The following is a 23,669-nucleotide window of genomic DNA, read 5'->3' as shown; positions in this document are numbered from 1 at the left end:
TTTTATCACCCCCATTTCTCATTACAAACTACAAAGTCTAGTTTTTATTATTGTAACATGAAGAACCAAAATGGTATAAGCATTTATAAAGTATTAATTCATCATGGTAGCGTTTGTTGTTCAGCCTTTAATTAAAATGGATTGATTTTAAGTAATAATTGCAAAACACATTACCCTCATTTAAAAAAAAAAGAAGACATTATCAGATGGATTAATGTAGTAATGAGAATTATGGAGTAAAATGTGCTTTAACTGCTCTGAAAATATTGTATTAATTCCAAAAAAAGAGAGAAACTTAAATATTCTAAATGGTACATTTTTAGATCTACATTTTTATTTTGTGCACAATATGAGTTACATGTTTTTCTTCTTAATTTTAGAGTAATATTTGACCTAAATGTTTCTTGACAGATTTTGTGAGATTCACCAGAATATAGAATGTGTGTGTGTGGGACAGAGAATGAGGAAGTATGTGTGCTGTAGGGCCCTATAAGCTTATACGTGTCAAAGTGCTTTATGTTCTTCCTTGATCCGCACAGCTGTCAAGAGCCACAGCAAGAGAAGAGATTGTCTATCCATTTTTATCCAGACACACCCTCTTCTCCATGCCCCTTTTTCATCCGTCTTTATTGACAGTCGGATCACAGCAGCAGAGCTTCTTCATTCACTTGTGTTTTCAAACTCTCCCCTCCTGTCCCCCTCTTCTTATCAACTGTTAGGTGTTGAACTCTTTTTCATCCTCTCTCTGTACACCCTCAGAATGGCCTCACACACAAAGGTGAACTGGCACTGAAAAAACAAACATGCACAGAGTGTAATGACAGCACATCCAGTTAAATCAATTGAAGATATTTAACCTTTTGATCCAGTGGACAAATCTTCAAAAGCCATTTTAGCCATTCATGGTGTGATGTTTTACCTCCAAATCACAAAGACTGATCATCTCTGACCCTTTCCCATAGTTCTAAATGGCCGCCATCTTTAGATATCATTGGCTGCATCTGAAATTGTGTACTCTAGTCTGCATAAGTACTTCACGACTGTTAAAAAAAAATATGTTCTATATAGTATGAATGTAATCCAGACATACTACACCTGTCATGTTGTCATTGCCATGTGACCTACGGTATCAGTTGCATCTCTTCACTGGCATTCGCTACACTCTCCCATGGCCTCATAGGATAGTAAAGTATCCACTGGATGCACATTTCAGAATCTCGCCAGAAATAGTAGGTCATACAGGTACTTTTTGCCTGCTGTTTTAATTTCACATACTGCTTTTGTTTACTATATGGTAGGGAAGTATGCATATTTAGATGCTGCCATAGCATTTATTATTTATGGCAATAGAAATTTATTTTTCAACTGACAAAAGTGGTGATGCACCAAGAACTTCTTATATTTTAAGGGATAGACATGTAACACCCTCAAATAAATTTTTGTTGGTTTGATTTTTTTTTTAAATGTTCTTTTAACAATTCATGCATCAAAGGGTTAAAGTTTTAGTTCACTGATTTTCACCCAGCTTTGTATTGCTGTAATGTCGATAGTATATGTAATTTAAACATGTGTGTACTCTTCCTCCATGTGACCTGCCCCAAGATTTCTCTGCTCATTAGCAAAAAATAATGCATTCCGAGTCACCAGGACTTTTGACAGCCCCAGGGCTTTTGTTAAAACTAGAGATTACCGCATTTTTGTATTCCCGCCCATGGACAGTCAGACTGACAGAGAGGCAGTGCCAAAATTAAAAGTGCATTATGGGTGTTGAAGTATTCAGCAAAAGGAAATGCCATAGCCCTTTTTCTCCTTTCACATTTTGTTTTTGAGTTTCTACTGCATAGACAGCCAAGTTTTGTTAAAAGCCCATCTTGCCAACTCTTTTAATGAGTGTGTGACTCCTTTGATCTAAGTGTAAAGGGTCACTGCTGTGTTGTATTTGATCTGAAGATATGTTCTAGCTGAATACATAATTGAAGGTGAAGTATGTATTTTCTGTGTGGCATCAAACAGAATTTCCAATATGGTTTTTTTTAACGAGCCTAACTGGGTTCAACAGAATAACACTGGCTCAACCAAATTGAAACGAGTTTTAGGCCAAAATGATGGAAAAAAAATGTTGTAACTTCTAAAACTCTGTTTGGTTAGTGCGACATGACATGTCACCTTTAACTTGTGTGTATGTGTGTTTGTACCGATGTCTGAACCAGCATGGCCCTTTGTTCTCTCATCGAGGTAATGATCTCTAGGGGATATACTGGCTTTTCCTTCTCCATAGTGTCATGGCTGTCTCCATGGTGATCAACACACCGGTCCGCCCGATCCCAGCACTGCAGAAAAACATTCTCTTTGTAAAACGAGCACCTGAAAACATCTATGTGTCTGTATGCTGGAAGTTCTGTCACCTGCAGTGGAACATAAGAGGCACCGACTCCTCTCTCATACTTCTCACTGACTGGACAAAATCCAGGAAGTCTGAGGAATCTTCTGGTACCCCCATGATCTGGCCAGGCAACATACTGCAAATGAGTGATCGAGCGCTGCTGTCCTGACTGTAAAAAAAAAAGAAAAAAAAAAGAGAGAGAAAGAGAAAGAAAGAAAGAGGGTGAGGCTGAGTTCGAGAGAATGCATGAACGAGTATGTATAAAAGCAGACAAGTCTAAGCATGCCTTTGTTTTGCATCATGCAAAAAAGATAGTTATATGAAATTTTCTCAGAATGAAAGCACTACATTTTTTATTGCCTATTTATCTTTAGTTTTTTATAAAGCAATCTTACCTCAACTATTGGCATATGAGCACAAAAAGTTTGTATTCATGCTTTTCAGTTGAAATACGCATAAGAACATTTTCAAAACAAGTTTCTGCTTTTTTAATTCCTTAACTGTTCCTCACTTTCATGGAATTTAGGATCAACTCAGATCATACATGGGTTTTATAAATGAGGCCCCCAGGGTCCTGTCATTCTTTAAAACATCTTTCACTCTGTATTACCTTAATACAATGACATTTCAAATTCCCTCTCAGCTCTATCATGATCTTATAAGTGGGTGCAAGAGGAAGAAGGGATCTTTAAGTGAGTCACAGTCTGAAGGCCAGAGTGGAAAAAAATAATTCATTTATTGTGACAAATCGGGCAGAAAGGAATAATTGGTTCACAAGCTGTGTGGTACGAAAAACTCACACACTGGCATTTTTCCTGTAAACCCCAATCATCCCTTTCCTCTCAACCTTTTCTTTATCTTTTTCAATCTGAGACACACACACTCTATATGGACGACGAACATGTGATGTAATCTCCGTCTGCTGTCCATGCTGAGATTAACTCCCACCAACAGAGACAACAGATGGGTCTCCTTTCTCAAGCAATGATAGATTGTTTGTGAGTGAGTGTGTGAGCATGTACTGTATGTGCATGTACATGTATGCACGTGGTCCCGTGCTCTCGACCGCAGCGGTACATGACCTGTTTGCCATGTTTAGCATCGCACACAAATGCTCTCTCACACACACAATAAGCTTTTACGTTATTATGCCTAACGCCAAAATCCTGTTTGAAATTAAACATTAAACTCCAGCATAATGAGACAGACAGAGCATGAGTAATTACAAACATTTATATAAGAAACAGAATTTTGCCAGAAATAAGACTAGAATCAGAAACAGAGGGACCAGAATGGTTCTTGAGCATCCTGACCACGCATACAGCTGTGAATAATTTCATAAAACCTTTGAAGTATAAGAATAAGAATAGTTACTCTGTTCGCTCATATAGCTACTAGGTACTCTTAATATTTATTAGTATATACTCTAATTACTTTTACTCATGCACAGTTTTTGTTTCTGGCTAGTTCTGCAATATATAGTCTAAGAAAATTAAAAGTGGTATTTTAGTATGCTATTCCGAATTCATCCATGGTTTGTCTAGCAAACTACTTATTCTGTTTTTCCCTTACAAAGATATATGCTCAATTCTGAACCATGTACTAGCATGTAAATTCTGCCATATAACGATTTGGTAAAAACAGTAAGAGTAGTACACAGTACTCAATTCAGCAATAGTATAAGAATAGTAAAATATGCTGGTTGTAGTAGTAGTAGTTGTTGAGACGAATTCAGTCTATTGATATTAGGTGATATTGAGAAAGTCTCGCGTAGCCAGACCTTCAGACTGATGGCAGAATGTCTGGGAACCTTGGCTGTTTTGAATGGCCAAGGACCACCCAAGAGGCCATATGACTGATAGTTAAAGCAAGCAATCATGTTTCGTTTGTGCCATGTCATATTTAGGGGCGTGGAAATGTCCACCCAAAATAACAGACCAGTGTGTAAAACTCTTGGACATATTCTAAAGCAGGGATCTCCAACCCTGCTCCTGGAGAGCTACTGTCCTGCAGACCTCAGTTCCAACCCTGCTCCAACACACCTGTCTGTAATTATCAAGTAGCCCTGAACACCTTGATTAGCTGCTTCAGGTGTGTTTGACTGGGGTTGGAGCTGAAATCTATAGGACCGCAGCTCTCCAGGAGCAGGGTTGGAGACCACTGTTCTAAAGAGTGTATGCCACGAAACGTTTACATATTTCACATACTTTTAAAAATCCAGCGTTAAGTTGAGCCTGATCATTTTGTGTACCAAATGCATCAGACGCTCAGATAATGGTCTGTGGGCATAACATCAGAGGCTGATACTACTGAGAAAGATCCTCTTCCTATTCTACAGAGCTTGTGTTTGGATCTGTCTAGTGCAGGATGAGTCATCAATATTTTTACTTGAGAAAGTTTAAAAGTACATTTTATCAATTCATGAGTACACCAGAATATATATGACCTAAAATTAACCACAATTCACATTTAGATTGCTTAACAGTGTATATTCATTGAATGTTGTATGCTACTTTATATGAGTGATTTCACTAGCTCTTGTTTGTTACTCCTGCACCTTGCAGAAGTGGTGTCCTTTTAAAAGTATGTCCGTTGTTACCTGAGTATTTGTGAGTGTTAGCTCTCGAGTAACATATGCCAGGTTACACTCCTCTGAGTGACAGCACACCTGAAGAAACCCATAATCCCTCACTTCAGGGGGATGCGGCCAATATTGGTGGCACTTGGTCTGTGGAAATGGAAGAGAGATTATTGAGCACAGAAAAAAAATGCGCACACACACACACAATTGTGCTCCCTCTTTCCCTCCCTCACACACAGTTTATTAAATCATCCCTTTGGATAAGAAGGCAGAGCGCTGGTTTACCAAGCAACAGTCAAGCCGAGCCGAAGAATACGTTACTCACAATAAGCTGTCCTTGGGGGACTGGAGGTGTGTGTGATGGGTGTTTGATGGGTATCATCTCATTAGGTGTTTTGTTTGTATGTGTGCTTGTTTATAAGAGTTTTTCTGATGTGTAAAAGTAAATTTCTGTCTTGAGTATGTGTGTGTAATTGTTCATGTTAATATTGCAGCACATTGTGTAACTGTGTGTGCAGTTTTTAATTGTTTTCATTTCATGTGTATGTGTTGACGTACCCGTCCTCTCTCAGTCAATGTGGTGAGCATGACAATGACACTGACGTTCTGCTCCCACACGCTCCTCCAGAAGTGTGTACAGGTGTGCGGCAGTGGACCCTGAGCTGCTATGTACCGCAAAACACAACCTGCTGGCTCATTCTGACACACACACACACACACACACACACACACACACACACACATTGCGGAGTCATCAATATATCATCTAGAGCCATAAATTAAAAATTTTCCATTCACAGCTAGAAAGAACAACAAAAAATGCAATACTGAATAGCAATGAGGCAGACAGTTAGTGATCCATACCTTCACATGACTGGCATTAATATAATCATCCCCCTCTTCCTGCAGCACCACTCTGGTGATGTCATCTGAAAGAAAAAGTATGAACGAGCAAAGAATGAGGAAGAGGGATTTGCGGATTATGTGAAAACACTTCCTCTGACTAGTTTTAAAGAGCATTACGCCTCATTCCCCGATCGAAAGCTTACACACTAATGAATAAAATGATACATTTGACCTTACCCCATAATCTCCTCCAGTGCAGTAGTTTAGTTTAATCTCATCATGGTCATCCAGCAACCACCCCATCGTTGTAAAATACAACCCCCTTGAAAATTATTTTTGAGTTTTCAAATGTTCTATTGAACTTTTTAAATGTTCTATTTGAACTTCCAAATATTCTTTTGAATTTTCAAACCCAACAAAACATGTAATATAATGTTGTTCAAGTAGGAGTGAACTCCAGTCCTGGAGTGAGTGTTCCAACCATGCTAAAATACACAATGGTGTAACAGCAATGACACTAAGCATAGGTTCATCTAGCTTACATTTATGCATCATCTTAAGTGACATACATTACATTCACTCTTTATTAGAATTCCCTGGGAATTGAACCCACAACCTTTCCATCGCTAGTGCTGCAATAGGACAGGTACTGTATTTTCTAGCAGAAGGATGTTCCTTAATGAAATAGCTTGAAGTTTGTTAAATATATGTCTTTAATAAAACTAGGGCTGGTTTTGACATTTCACAAATTGATTCGATTCTATTCTATTCCATCTCAATTACATCCGATTTAAATATATTTGGATATATTCAGGCACAGTATATATTTTTTTTCTACATGTTTTATACAAGGAACCCTGAAAGCTGGTAAACACTGCTGTAATATTAAAGTGTTAAAAATTCCAAACTACTCAAAATTATGATATTCAATCGCTTTTTAATTTTAAAATTATAAAATTATTTTCAACACTCAAATAATAGAGTTGTATACAAACATCTGAATTGCACATAAGGCAGTTTTTATACCAACTTTCTAATGATATAATTATGTTTTTACTACAATTCGTTGTTGAAATATAGAAAAATATTTAAATGGTCATAAAACGTATCTTTATTATCACTACAGCGTTCTGTCACGGCACATCTTATAAAGATTGTCAAAACAACATTTATTGTTTGCATTTCGTGATAAAACCGCCCGATTGTCAATTTTCAGCACAAAACCGATCTTTTGATTTAAGATATCGGTTCATCAAAATTAAGATCAATTATAATCAAAAGCAATAACACCCTAAGAAGCCATTCACACAGAACACAATTTCCATTCCAATCAGGTGCGTGCACTACACTTTTTTCTATGTAAACAAGCTAGATGGACATGTATGGCCACTTGCGTCTTTTGCAGCATCACACACGAGCACCACATTTTTAAGATTGTGTGTCAAGTTAAAAGAATTTCAAGTTTTACACGCAGCACTGATCATCCATGTCAGTTCCAAAAAAGTGGACCAATCAGAAGACCCCGGAGGTGGGACGAGCATTGAAAGCTATTGTATACAGTTGCAAGTTGGCATGGCATGTTGTATTTGACAGCAACATGGCAGAGAAGGCATTCATAGTGGCTGCATCCGGATACCCTGAATTATATAACATTTCTTCAAGCAATTATCACAACCCATTTCTTAAAAAAATAAAATTCATAAAATTTTAAAAAGAGCCTGTAGAGAATTATTTTTGTTATTGAATCATATCTCAAAAGTGCATCTTGAGACCCTTGTGTACTGCGCTGCTTTTTTTTTTTTTTACCATTCCTGAGTTCTGCATGTCATGTATTTACATGCAAAGACACGTTTTGTGCGACCGGTCCCTAAGTGTTCTATACTGTGAACATAGGCATTACAGGCCACAATTATTCAATTTAGCATGTGATAAATGTTTATCAGGAAACACAATAAAACTTACATGGTAATACATCTTTGTACCGATTCTTGTCCATATTCTCGGACTGTTTTGCACAAGACATTGTCATGCCTTCTTTCTTCTTGTACAACTTCTGTGAGTAGCAAAATACACATTCACATTATCAAATTATGCAAATTATCAGCAATGCAAACACATGCCAACTGAGACATATAGTAAAACATTCACATGCCCCCAACCTCAAAGTGCAGAAGCAAAGTGCCGGTGACCAACCCCTCTCCAGACGGGTCATGGACTCCTCTAGCGTCTCTCCAGATGGCTGAGTGGACAGTGGGGGATATTTCACACGGAAGAGTGAGACCCTCACCTAATTGTAGTGTGGGTTCGGCCCGCAAAGAGACACCTGAAAACAAAGGCTGTTTAGTGGTTTCTGATGTACAAAGTAAATGCACTAGACACATCAATGTCAAATTTAAAACAAATTTCCCTCAAATCACATTGGTACACATGCACATCAACAAAAATCATACCTTTGCGGCGCACAAGCAATGCAAGTTCCTTGCTGTGTGACTCTCGGCTTGCTTTGATAAACATGACCACCTGCTGATGGGTATGTTCTGAAATGTCCCGCCCATTTATCAACAGCACCTGATCGCCTTCCATCAGTGGAGGCACACAGCGACCGGCCTGCAGCACAGTCAATATTTGTACAAAATGCAAAAACCAAAAAACCCATGTACTCTATATATTCAAAAGCAGCAAGGATTTTTAATGCTTACCGGAGATGCAGGGTTAACATGAGAGATAGCCAGGGGCATCTTCTGATCCACGCCTCCCTAAATATTGCCCGACAATATTCTGATAAATGGTTTCCCACACAAAACTCTATTTGAATGCAATTTAAACTGATGATAAATACATATTATGAACTAACTCACTTTAACGTTGAAGCCAAACTTCCCATCTTGGTCTGGGTTGATCCTCACAAGGAGCAGATCTCCATCAGCTGTTGCACTCTGCGTACATTTAACCACAAAAGAGACCATTTGACGCAGGTAGGACAGGAAGAGGATTCTTAACTCTAGCTACAAAATAATGAAATATTAGCATATATGTAGACATTTTTCACAACAGCAAATAATAAAAACAACTGTGTGCTTCAAATGTGACCTCAGAATATTGTTCTTATTTTGTCAGTAGACAGCCTCATTCTCAGCTGTTTTGCATACTGATAGCACTAGTCGAAATGCTTCTTTTTAATAAAAGAATTATAACACGTCCTTGTTTCTTCAATAACAGCAGCAGAATTGCATGAACTCCACAAGTTTGTGTTCTCCAGCATGATTTGAGAATGATCCACAGAGCGACTTGTGCTTCATTGGTGAAATCTGATCTAGAATTAGCACATCATCGTGAAGGTAAAGGTTTCATAACTTTTAACTTTCCAAAATCCCAATAAACTTCTAGTCTCAGACTTTTGGACACCACTGCAGTTTTAAGTATTATCATGTGCTAGTCTCGTGAGTTGGAAGATAGATTTTCAGTGACTCATCGGCATGACTGCAGTATCAGTGTACTGCTTGGATTTGTCAGAATGGCAAACCCTGGATATTATTTCTGACAGCTGACTGCCTTGATGCTGGACTCGGACCTTTGGTTTAGGTTCTGTTCCTTTTGTTGCATACAGTTTTCACTGTTCAGCAGCATTTTGATTGCTTGTCAGAAATCCAGTCAAGCAGTGTTCCTGACCACATCACAGATTCTTATAGATTTTAATCTGTTCCACGATGAATCTCACAACACCTGTCAAGAACATGTCTGGGAAATTTACTTTACATACAAAAAAAGAAACCCATTTTTAAGACCAAAAATTATATGTCTTAAGTTACAAATGTATTTATTTTTGCACCATTTTTAATGCCCATTTCCTACCGTCACTATGACTGTAACTAAGTAAAAGGTCAATTTGTTCTTCCGTGTCCTTAAGAAACATCTAAAAAAAAAAAAACCCCTTTGCTGAATTTCCACATTATCTCCAGATCTAATAGAGCTTTTAACTGCCCCATCCATCAATCACCACCATCAACACTCCGCACTTAATATGTGCCACAGGGAACTTCTTCATTCCAACCACTCATTTTTGACGCAATGATCTTTTGTAAAGACATGCAAAGAAGCTTTGAAGTTAGACCCTGTTATGAACCACATTTCCCTTGATCTTGCATCATCGGCTATCATGTACAGTGACACTCACCTTATCCCAGAGGTGCAAATCCTCCTCTTCGGTGATGATATCATCACTATGAGACCAACTACCACTCGTCCCGCCCTCCTCCTGAGTTTTCCTTCAGTGGAATCAGTTTTAATAAGTTACTATGAGTGTACTACTGAATACATATGCATGGCTGTAAGACTGTGCGCATTTGCATATACAGAGTAAATTTGCCTGTAAGTATAGAACACGTCTTCACTCTCAGTCACATAGCTCATTTCATTGGTCAGATTGTCCACAGATGATGGGCGTGGCTTACGGAAGTCATGCCGTAAACGAGGACTCCGCCTAAAATGGAAGATACATTTACCAAAGCTAAAATGTACAACTTCTTTTGTTCAATTGAATGCATCCTTGCTGAATAAAAGTATTAAATGTATTTTTTTTATCTTGACCCCCAAACTTTTCAATGAAATACATTTCATTGTTTGTTGAAATACATTTAATATCTCTTATCCACTACTGTAAAGATTAAAATACACTGGAGTGTATTCGAGCAATGTTACCAGTTGGGCGTGTTGGGTGGTGACCGTGAGGGTAGACTCTTTGTCTCTAAGTGTTCCGCTGAGTTGGACCTCACCGCAGGGTTTAACATTTTCTCACCAATCAGCTTTCGGTACAGTGGGACAGAGCTATAACAAAAATATTTGCAATTAAACTCGCACACTCATTTTGTGGAGGCAGCAATGAACTCTAATTAACTCCAGCAATAAAGAACATTGTAATTTCTTAGAATGACTCCATCGTGACTCTGTCTGCGTACCTAAGTTTTGAGGCAGAGTGAGAGGGTTTTCTATTGTAAAACGTATGGTGGTCCACGCAGGATTTCCATAGGTTCTTACAGGCGCGTGAACTTGGCATGGAGAGAGAAACCACATGGTGACCCAGCTCACCCTGTACACACAATTAAATAAGGAAAAAAAAAAACATAAAAATGAGATGTTGATTTTGCAGTATTCAACATCTTTGAGACATTACGTATCTGGCTTTAATATGGTAATTATTTTGCTTTTATTTTGAAGGACGAGCATTAATCATGCATATCTTACATGTTTCCGACGTAGGTGGACAAAGAAGCGTTTTCTTTTGAATGAAATTTTGATGATGTTAATCCTAAAAAAAAAAAAAAAAAAAGGCCATTCAAAAAGCAACCTCCTCGTCAAACACAAAGTAAACCAGAATCAAAATAAGTAATACCATTTCCAGTATTAAATTTTCATTTTATATATACACACACACATCAAGCATATATATTATTCCAAAGAAAGTGAGCAAAAACATTCGAGTAAGGATCTGATTGGCCAAAACTTACCAAGGGAAAAAACTGGAACAAATTAAATGGCAAAACAAGGCCACACCCCCTGAGGTAATACCCACCCAGAGGGCAGGGTTGTTAACATCCTATAAACAGGGATTTAGAAATGTAATTAAATAATTAATTATCATAATTCACTTTAAAACAACATTACCAGCTACTTTTTAACACTTTGGAAGAAGTTGGAAAAATCACAGGATTTTCTACTTAAATAGTACCTGAGCATGATGTAACTCCACTCCATACAGGTCTAATGTTCTCGCTGTATTCAAATAGCACAGTTCAGCTTCACTCTGAGACAAACCTCTGAAACACATTCAGACATTTCCAAGTAATAAATGTGTGTGCGTGTGTGCGTGTGTGTTTGAAAGTATGAATGTGTGTGTTGACTTACTTGTGCTGTGGATGCAGCGACTCCACTTTCAGAAGGAACTCCTGGTCTTGGTCAGGGAGAAAATGGATCTGACTGAGGTATCCGGGAGGAGTTTCAGGGACATAGTCTCCAAGCTCAGCTGTCAATCAAACAGGAGTATTAGAATGCTAAGTTTGAGAATCAGTGATTGTATGTGCTTTGTTCAGTCATCTCCAATTTTGACAGTGCCATTAACCCCAGCTACTTCCTAGAGAAGACTCATGCCTTCTCCAAGCACACAGACATATCCTCTGCGATATCATTAACGTTTCTATGACAAGCACAATGTGAGACGGTGTAATTTACGCAACTTACACTGAACAGAGTAAGAAGCCAGTACCACAGCTGAGCTTAAAGGACACTTTAGTCTGCAATAAAAACATTCCATGATGTTTTTGGGATACAACATACATTGTTGTGACATCAGTTTTTTATTAGCATTTGTCAATATTAAATATTTAGTCAGCAAATATTTGGTATTTAATTATCAGGGTACAAATGTCTATATTTGTGTATTATAATTTTTATTTATTCACAATAGTATGTTTATTAGACCACACATAACCTCACAATCCATGAGTTATAACTCCCTGCACTTTAGAACTGCATAACCAGCATCCATCATGTATTATAATGATGTGGTTTGCTGGTATTTTATGCCATTTTTGATCATACAATTTGTTAAAAATTAAATGTATAATTCAATGTATATTTGGTCTTTCTTATCATTTAAACAAATATACATTTTTTTTCTATAGCAGATTTTTAAAATAAATTAATAGTTATCCATCGTTTATACTGTAAATTATAATGTTATGATACCTAAAGTCAGTAGCATATAAAACAATTGGTTTTGCATAAAAATTGTATACATTTATACCTGCTATTTATTGGTTACCAGCCATAACATGAAAACATTTATTGTGTCATCTGCATCAGTTAGAATTACATATTTCTTTCTCTGTTACATCACTCATACATCACTAATACAATAGATTTATATTTCAAATAAATGCTCTTTTGAACTTTATGTTCATCAAAGAATCCTGAAAAAAAATTAGCAAAGGTGTTTTCAACATTGATTTAAAAAAAAAAAGTTTCTTGAGCACCAAATCAGTATATTAGACAGATCAGACCACAGTAATGGCTGCTAAAATTCAGCTTTACCATCACAGGAATAAATTACAGTTCAATATATATAAAGCAGTTACTTTAAATTGCAATAATATTTCACAATATTACTGATTTTCCTGTAATTTTATCAAATAATTGCAGCCTTGGTGAGCATATAAGAAACTTCTTCCAAAAAAAATTACAAATCTTACCAACCCCAAACTTTTGAATGGTAGTGTAGGTGCAAAAAGAACTTTATTTACCTCCCCTCACCAATGTCCTTCTTAATTTGCAAGAAATAAAAATGCCTGCAAAACAAAATAAGAGTCAAAAACTCACTCTGTACACACACACATACATAAACATATACATATATACACACACACACACACACACACACATATATATGTATATCATCTATTTCTATCTCATTTGCACATAAACAGGGAGATGTACCTGGTCTGCTCATGCTGGAGGGAGTTTGGGTCAGAGATGAAGAACCGCACTCTAAATATAAAAAAGAATGGAGCAGAACCTGAAGGAATAACAGCGGGAGAGAGAGAGAGCAGAGGACACAGTCAGAGGAAAAGGACCTCTAAATACATAACTAAATGCAAGTAACATATATTCACTGATCAGAGTTAAATGTAAGCTCAGTTCCATACTATTTCTAAAAAAAGGACGGAAATTGTGATTTTGGCAATTCCCCAGAAATCTAAGCCAATTTATTAAAACATAATTTAAAGTCAAAAAAGCAGGTGTGCACTGAAGCATGAGTTGCAATCACGGTCTGTGCCTTACTGCATGCACATCACGTCTGATGACTCAAGTAAGTTGATTAATTAAAACAGCTACCTCCAATCATCACAAGAAAACTAACATGTGTCTCCTGATGTGCTTTTAAAGAAAACGAAATTCTTTGTGCTCATCAAACATGTTCACTCTAGGCCCGCGTGGAATCTGATTCCACAGAACTTCTGCAGAAAGCCCTGCAGATTTCCAAAGAATTTGAGTAGCATTCTGTTTATCCAACCTTTGTGTTTATCATAACCGCAATTCTGTGATAAGAATTGTAAAGAAATTTAAAAGAAAAAATGTGCACAATAAAAAATTCTGCCTGATACTGATCAGTTGATCATCATTTTCATGTTATGGCTGATAACTGACCAATAATAAAATGCTATACTATTTTATGAAAATAAATGTATAAAAATTATCAAATATAATATGAATAATCTTAAATGCTAAAAGTGAATTTATCCCAACATTATAATGTACAGTATGAAAAATGGATGGACACCTGAGGAATTGTATTTGAGGAAAAAAAGAATACATTTAGGGGTGTCCCTATATACCAGTATTGATGATAATTGTGATATAAAAAAAAAATTAAGTATCACTATAAATTTAATTATGGGTAAAATTCCTGCCGGAGCTGAGACTCGAACCCGCAACCTTCAGGTTGCAAGTCAGACTCTCTAACCATTAGGCCACAACTGCCCACTGGTCCCGCCCTAATATTGTAATTCCTTAATAACAATAGTGACTAATATTTTAATAACAATAGTGACTGATATTTTAATAACAATAGTGACTAATATTTTAATAACAATAGCGACTAATATTTAAAATTTTTAACAACAATAGCAAATAATATTTCAACAATAGCAAATAATATTTTAACAATAGCGACTAATATTTTAATCTCTTAACAGAACAATAGCGACTAATATTTTAACAATAGCAACTTATATTTTAATCTCTTAACAGAACAATAGCGACTAATATTTTAATCTCTTAAAACATTAGTGACTAATATTTTAACAAGAGCGACTAATATTTTAATCTCTTAATAGAACAATACGACTAATATTTTAATCTCTTAATAAAAAAAGGACTTATATTTTAACAACAGTAACTAATATTTTAATTTCTTTACACAACAATAGCAACTAATATTTTAACAATAGTGAGTAATATTTTAATCCCTTAATAGAACAATAGCAACTAATATTTTAAACTCTTAATAAAAAAGGACTAATATTTTAATTTCTTAACACAACAATAGCAACTAATATTTTAACAATAGTGACTAATATTTTAATCTCTTAATAGAACAATACGACTAATATTTTAATCTCTTAAAACCATACAACTAGTATTTTAACAATAGCAACTAATATTTTAATCTCTTAATAGAACAATACGACTAATATTTTAATCTCTTAATAAAACAATAGGACTAATATTTTAATCTCTTAATAAAAAAATAGGACTAATATTTTAATCTCTTATTAAAAATAGTGACTTATATTTTAATATCTCAATAGAGCAATAGGACTAATATTTAACTTCTTAATATAAGAATAAGACTAATAATTTAATTATTATATTTAGCAGTGTTATTAAATTATTGTTTTTTTTTATTTAAGTGAACATTAAATGATGGCAAAGGGAATTGAAATGTAAAAATAAGGGAAAAATGCATGCAAAATTAAATAGTTAATCTCATTTTCCACAAATGTAAAACAAATATATTGACTCCAGGTGGGCCTGTGTTTGTGTGTGTAGTTTCTCGCTCACCCTTCAGCTGTTTCTTAAAGGGTTTGTTGGGGTCCAGCCACCTCTGAAATGACAGATCAGTTATAACACTGAAATCATGTTTCTTAAGAGAGGGCATTGCATTTCTCCATTTCTGGATCATAGTGATAAACAGTTGCTTTTTGGAAACAACCACACATTCATTTACCGGAGAGCTGGATGTGTCCTCACTGATCTGTAGACTGAAGTACTGTTTCTCCACTATGTTGAGGTGTTCGCAAGCCAAGTCGAACAGCAGATGACCAGCATCGTGTTTCTGCAAAGCAGTATCACATGATGTCCTTTTAGGAAATGTACCAGTTTACAAAACCTATATTTATAAAGTGACCATATTCTACAGGGTTTAGCATAGAATAACATAAAAAAACATATCAGTTGTAAAATATTATTATAACAGTGTTCCATTTTAAAACTATCCTTTAGAAATCATTCTAATATGCTCATTTGATCAAGAAATATTTCTTATTATCCATGTTGAAAATGGATCTGCTGCTTAATATTTTTGTGAAAATTGTGATAAATTTTATTCAGGATTAAAAAGAACAGAAGTTATTTGAAATTGATTTTTTTGTAATATTATAAAGGTCACTTTTGGTCAATTTAATGCATTTTATGCTGAATAAAAGTATTAATTTCTTTAAAAAAAAATCATTCAAAATATAATTCACTGATAGCAAATGAGATGTACTCAAATTTGCTGAAAGGAAGAGAACATATATTTTATTTATTTAACTATATTAATAATTAATTTTAGATAAATTAAATCAAGCATTTAATATCAAATTAAATTATATTAAATTAACCTCTCTCTTAATCACAAGCCAATTAACATGAATCAACATTTAAATACCCTTTTTTTTCTTCTTTATTTAATGTTGCAGTCCATAACTTTTGTGTGTTAAAAATTTATATAATAAGCGAGTATACCACAAATCCATTTTCCAAACCTTGTTTATTGGCTTGTCCTGAATCACTATGGTACACCTATAATAAGTGTTTATATTCAGACCAATTAGACTGGTTCGTGTAGGTACCACTGCGGAGTAGCCTAGTACCTGTGTAATTCGCCAAAGACACAAACAGAGAGAAGTAGCTCTGGCTACAATGTTCTTCTGCAAGAGGCACGCAGTTTTGTTTATTAACCGCTCCAAAAGTTACGGACTGCAGATTTAATATTAACTCACTGTACCTTTGTCAAGCAGAGCCCTAAGGCCCACTGCCCTAATTTCTATCATCTAGCATAAGACCCTAATTTCTGTTGACTTCATGACTGTTTCTCCCTGACAAATGTGCCTGGTGCTCGTGAGGGTTAGCGGGTGTCCTTCAGAATATGAAGCCAATGTTGCAGCAATGCAATATGTAATATGAGAAAAGAAGCACCAGTGTAATATCCATCTCCACCCTCAAACTGCCAATAAAGGCAAGCTCATGCACACATGCACATTACTTCTCTCTCTCTCTAGGGCTTTAACAGTCATCACTCATCACATCACTCACCCTACGATCTAAACACATATGCATAGACTCTTATACTCACACTGACAGTAAAATTTTGGGTTGTGCCATCAGGGAAGAGCACTACACAGAGTAGGCCGCAGCGTGGCATGTGAGTATGTTTGGAAAGATCGGCGCGTCCAAGAGCAGTGATCTTGTTTCCAAGCATGCACCATGGGGATGTCATCTCTGAACCCTGTCACATATGCACACCTGCCAAAACAAGGAGTCACACGGGTTAAATGCATGCACTCGTTTCAAACGTGAAGGTGACGATGATGAAGATGATGACTACCAATAATAATATAAAGTGACACGTGCAGAACTTCTGTACATGCCGTTCCAATTTTATGAAACTAATTTATACAGTACATTCTCATTCAATGACGAGACCTTAGCAAATCTCTACTAACTGTAATTATATTTCCTGTGCAGAGAACATTCCACCCCAAATGATGGATGGACAGGTCAGCACAGATACTGTGCTTATGACATGCTGGCTGAAATTAATGATGCTGCACAAGAAAAAAAAAAAACATATCTTAAGAAAACATTTCACATATTTAGTGATTTTAGAAACAGTCAGCCTGTTTTTTTTAAGATCACACTGATTGTGAGAGGCACTTTAACTTTTGATAACATCATAATGGAGCTGCATGCTATGATTAAAGATGCAAACTTGGGGGGGGGGGGTCTTTTTACAGTACAATTACCAATTCAATTCTGTATCTGCTCGAGGTGACCCACTTTCAAACGCACCTGTGTTTTTGTGTGCCACAAGTTTCTATTTACAAGTTTTTGCAGCATTGAGTATTGTTGCCAATCACAGTAATCTCTGTTGAATGCAATGTCCAATCAGAGGTGTTTACTGTAGGTTAATCAGAATCCACTCTGAACTAATTTTCCCACTCAGTTTAAGTAGTTCTACACGCTTGCAGATATTTTATAACAAAAGAAAAAGAAAGCATACATGATGTAAATAAGAGATTCATTGTGTAGTTAGTTATTGATTATATCAGGAGTTTTTGCGTGAGTAAGCTCGGTCAGTTGCGCTGTAAGGGAAACATTTGCTTGTTTTTTCAACATAATCCATTAACTTTTCTTCAGATTGTGTTGTTTGTCTAAGAGGACCAACCATCTACGTATACGTAAACCAGAGTGTATAAAATTACATGAGTGAGTCCACTAAATTGTTCCACGATTGACTGTAATAACTGTAGCAGTGGACGGAACAAACTATCTGACAAGCCGATGTCAAAAACAGAGCTGTGCATTAAGTGATGCTGAGTAAATTCAGAGCACTAAAACTACAGCTGCAAAAAGTCTGAATATATAAAAGTTGGCTGAATACATTTAGCAGCTTCTACAGTTAAAGATAAAACTTAAAGCACTTTTTTTTTAATGAGTCCTTTTTTAAGGCAGTGTTTGAAAATGTAGTTTTTAAACCTAAAAAAAATCAAATACTTAATACATTATTAGTTAATTATTATACCATTAAAAGTTAACTTAATTTGTAGTTAACTAGTCAAGTATTTAAATAATTAACCCTTCTATGTTATTGGTGTCTAGGCTTATTTCTTATTTATTTTTTAACCGACATGAGACTTTGGAATTTGTGAGTTCCTGATCTTGCTATATGTCATAGTCATTCTGTAATAAGACCAAAAGGAAGACATGAAAAACTGACTGGAAATGGCAACTGAGCTAATGAGCTAGTGTAGTGATCCTCTGCTGCCATCTACTGGTTATAAAGGTAATTTAATATTATTTTCATCTTACATGTATTTGTTTTCCACCAGGAGACCATTTTTTTGGTCATCTTTAAGAATGAAATGTGAATTTTTAAGGTGACTTTTACTGTCCAACTGTGGAGTTTAATAATAATAAAGGGTTTAAAATAATATAAGTGTTTAAAAAAAATGTGTTTAAGGGTGGGGGTGCATGTATTTGTCACATATGATGAGTCTGCATCCCTGTATGATGTTATCAACATTCAGAATCAAAACCGTCAGTTTATAAGCATTTGAGTTTCATTAACTCTCTCTTACTCATCTACCTCTACCTCATACACACACTTACACACTCAGACACACTCCCTAGGTCTGAACATGTTCTTGCATTGTTTTTCATACTCTTCTTTTCTCCTCCCAGCACAATCCAGGAATGTGGACTATTTTACTCCCCAAAGAGTCAAGAAAGTGCGAAAAGGGGGAGTATACATTTATGCATCTGTCATAGCCAAAATTTTGTTGAAAGCAGAAAGCAGCTTTGCTCTTCAAAAACACTATTCATTGTCAGTACAACAGTGACTTAATGTTCATTAATGTCTTGTGGAAAGTGTATTTTATTTTGTATATTGCAACTATTTTTGTTATTCTGTCCTGTCACTGTTTTGTATGCATATATACATACTACTTTAGAGACAAATCTGTTCTCATTCGTAAAAAAAAAAAAAATACATGAAGTAAATATTGTTTTTACTATTCTAAAAATGCATTAAAAGTTTTCTGTTTGGGTTAGCCAACAGCCTTTATAATTAGCTGCATGTAAAAGCAAAATAAGGCGTCACACCTTTACACAGGCAAGTTAAGGCTGCTCTGTGCCTGCTTAAAATTCAGTGTAAAGATATGATGCAGCATAAAAGGCTAAATTTTGCCTGTTCTGACCCACCTTTGCCCTTAGTATAACAGTATACAACTGTAATTGCTGTGTAAATGCATTTATGCCACTGCTGATCAAACACTTAAATGCCACTTCAGAAGCACTTCTATGCCATCTTTGTAGTGTAAATTTGGCTAGCACATGTTAGAGCCCTGTATTTCAGCCCAGGCCCGAAGGGCCCCGACTTTTTTACGCCCCTCAGTCCGGGCTTCGGGACAATTTTCACGTTAGAGTTCAGACGCGGGCCGGGTCTTGTTTTAGGCATCTCCTTATTTTTATATTTTAGACATCCATCAATTAGTGATGAAAAAAATTTGCCGCGCTGGTGGAAACAACACGAGACCATGCTACCGCGACTGTCAAGAACGGCTTGATGGTATTTAGTGTCCCATGGCACAGCTGAAGAGTTCTGCGTTCAAATGCATGCAATAGGCTATAAAAGAAGATATTTTGAAGATTGCTGGTAATCAAACAGTTGGTGGTTGCCACTGGAAAAAAACAATACTATGGAAATCAATGGCAACCACCAACTGTTTGATTACCAGCAATCTTCAAACTATCTTCTTTAATGTTCAACATAAGAAAGCAACTCATACAGGTTTGGAACGAAATAAGGATGAGTAAATGATGACAGAATTTTCATTTTTGGGTGAACTGTCCCTTTAAGTTGTTTCAACTAAAAAAAAATGCAAGTGATTGCGTTGGCGCCTCCATGTCCTGTAAAGCACGCTTTAGCTCCCACTCTCCACACAAACTATTGGAACGTTTAAACATCATTATATGGTTGAAATTTTTTTATATCTATAGGGTTTATTTTAGGCAAGCCGTGATGATTTGAAAAGGCTAAATTGATCAAACATAGGCTATGATCAGATCACTGTCTGCCACTGGCCACTTGGTCATTACTTTAAAAAACTAAAACTTATATTTAATGAACAGAAAATCCTCTAAATGTTTTTTTAAATAAACTTAAAAAATGAAACGAAATATAGTCACTTTTCCATTACATACAAAACTGCACTATTTTAATAGCTGAAACAGTAGTAAGCTGTTTTGAGAGGAGGGGGAAAAAGATGAGCTCGGGACGGTAATTCTGATAAGCTTTCGGACAAGGGCCGGGCTAGGGCCTAAATTTGAGGCCCCCCATATCCCCCATTTAAAGGCACAATATGTAATTTTTCGCATCTAGAGGGCGCGTATTCAAAATAAACAAAGACCAGGTATCATGAAGCTGTGACTGAGTGTGGAATCGTGTGAGTTGTAGTCTTCATCCCCACAGCCAATGCAATCTGATGGGACTCAGGCAGAAATCATGTTCATGGATGAGCTAATGATTTATTAACCTAGTAGAATGAAGCAGGGTGAGGCTGAAAGCTGGCATGACACATGGCTCGAAAGCAGCTGAGCTTTTACTATGCCACAGTCAACCGCTACCGCTCGTGCATATGTAGGGGAAAAAAGCAGCGCTGTTTTATCATACAACATACGTTTGGAAGTTCTGTTATAATGCTACTCTGTGTGGTCGTCACCAGTCTATTAAAACACACAACATATTAAAGCGTCTTTGGTGTTTCCATATGTTTTCTACAAAACAAAAATGGAAATCAAGGGGTTATGGCGTCATTGGCAGGTGACACAATGACACTATGGACACGGTCCGTGTCACTAGTTAAAATTGCTTATATCTCTGGATTTAAACATTCTTCAAAACATTTGGGAAAGTGTAAGTACAAAAATCAGCAAAATATATAACACTGTTCTAGTGGTTTTTGGATATTTTAAAAAAAAAAATCTTACATATTGGGCCTTTAAGGCATCTTGATATCACCAAGTTAGGGCTGCTCTGTTCCCGCTCAAAATGTAAGACCTGATGCTGCACAAGAGCCAGACAAAGTTATACCTGCTCTAACCCAGCTCAGCTTTAGTAACAAAGTATACAGTTGTAATTGCTGTGTAAACGCATTCTTGCCAGCTCTGATTATAATTAACAGTCTGTGTAAAAACACTCATCACTTCAGAAGCGCTTCTGTGCCACCTTCAAAGTGTAAATTTTGCATTAAAGTATACATGAGTGTAAGCCTATATACTGTATATACAGTATGTTGATTCTTTGGCAGTATTTGCAAAACATTAATGTCAATAAAGTACTTTGTAATTTGAGAGAGTCAAAGAGTGAGAGAGAAGCTACTAGTGAATTTGATACAGACATAAAGATTTTCAGACCTTACCTTACAGATCCTGATCCTGGACGCTCTCTGGGACTCTTCTGCAGTTATATCTCTGAAGACTAGAAAAATTATAGTGACTTAACACAGACTTAGACGTTTGTCTCACTTTCTGAATAAATAAAACACACGTCTGAGGTGTAAGGTATATATTTTAACTTTGACTCCCACGTTTGGAAACGGTTTGGCGAGCATTAAAGGTTAATATTTACCAGTAGCTCGCGCTTCACGCTCGAGCTCACTTTTGAGAGACGCGATATTTACGAGGTAGGAAGTGTGATACTTTAGACCATACTTAATAAAACAGAACCCTTTCCGACTCTAAATACGGCCATGTAAAGTATTTGAAAGACAATAGCAAGACTGGACATTTAAACACGAGAAACAGCTCAAAGTTTCTGTATGAGACACGGGCTTTTCTGGGTGTGACGTCTTACATTTCTGACTCAAGTCCACGCTGATCTGCTCGGGCTCGGGCTCTGTCAGAAACCAGAACCGATCCGAACCAGCTGAACGAGCGAACAGACAGTCTTGCACCAACATTCTGTCTCGAATAAATATTTCGGATTAAACGAAACAAGTTTCAGAGCTTTATCTTTCAAGAACAATCCAAGAGTGGACAGTTTTGTTGTTTTAAAGCCAAATATACGTCATTTGGCATTTTCCTTCTTCAGCTCACAAATCTGGAGTCCCAAGGGGACGTTTCTACAGCACGGAGAAGCGTCAGAAAGTTACCTGCTTGAGGTGCTCTCAATGTCTCTGCGATGCTAGAGGTGCTTATAGTTCCCGTGATGAGAGAAAACTTTCCATATTAATGCGATCATGGTTGCAGGTGTCGGTAAACTTCCGGATTATCTTTTTTTTTTTTTCTCCGGGTTCATTCGGGAGGGCAATCGCGGCGCACTGCGCTGACCACGAGTTCAAGATCTGTTGTGAACATAGACGCGAACGTAGCAAATGTTATAATGTTTCCCTTCTTATTGATCTTGTGATTGCAACACACGTTTCACAAATTTCAGAATGTGTATGTAATTCTCAGCCCACATATGGACACTTCCGAGTTAAACGAGCCTGGATTTCTAGGCGTGATTCGTGTTGTGCGTGAACTCTCAGGAATTCCAACGGGTGCGCGCAATCTCAGGTGCGTGTGACCGCCGGTTTAGGGCGCTGCCTCCCCTGAGTCAAGAGGGGGGGTGTGAGAGACCAGCTGGCCGCCCAGCTAAACACCAGCTTGGCCAGGCTGGGAGACCAGGTAGACCAGTTTAAACCCTACTACGTTCAGGAGGAGGTTCAGGAGGAGCCTTAATCATTCATTCCTGTCAGTCATCATTATGGACCTATATAGGCTAAGCAGCAGACATTGCCACATCCCAGCGACAATTCTTCCGGCATCCCTCCACCTCCCCATCTCCTCCTCTATTTCTGTTATTCTCATTCTATAGTACCACAATGGGGGGTTGAACTCAGAACTCAAGCCGAGGCTTGGGTTCGAGCCTCTGTCAAAGATAGCAAGCCAAGTTTGTTTACCATTAACCATCAGGACTGGATGGGCAGGCGAACTCGTGAAGCAAAATTTTAAGGAAGTTGAGCTGCTTTGTTTGCACCCAAGAGATTTTAATAAATTAAAAATTAACATATAGCAACAATGTGTTTCTGGTCTTGTGACAAGACAAGCAGCTTAGATTAAAAAAAAATAAAAAATCTATGTTATCAAGGGTCTTATTCAAATGTATTAGTGTAACTCAATTTGACAACGTGTTTAAAACCACTTAAAGGAGGCACCTCATGTGGCTGAGATCAGGCATTAAGTTGATTTGAGATGTGCCACAGCTACGGTGTGATATCT

The 23,669-nt window shown here is 36.7% G+C and overlaps 1 pseudogene; it reads right to left on the bottom strand.

Moving 5' to 3' along the window:
- Window positions 1-302: 302 nt before the first annotated feature.
- LOC109061110 lies at window positions 303-22,978 on the bottom strand (annotated as a pseudogene).
- Between the last annotated feature and the right edge of the window lie 691 nt (window positions 22,979-23,669).

Source organism: Cyprinus carpio, chromosome A16 (assembly GCF_018340385.1).
Source record: "Cyprinus carpio isolate SPL01 chromosome A16, ASM1834038v1, whole genome shotgun sequence".
Lineage (NCBI taxonomy): Eukaryota > Metazoa > Chordata > Actinopteri > Cypriniformes > Cyprinidae > Cyprinus > Cyprinus carpio.
This window is presented reverse-complemented; position numbering and strand designations above follow the sequence as displayed.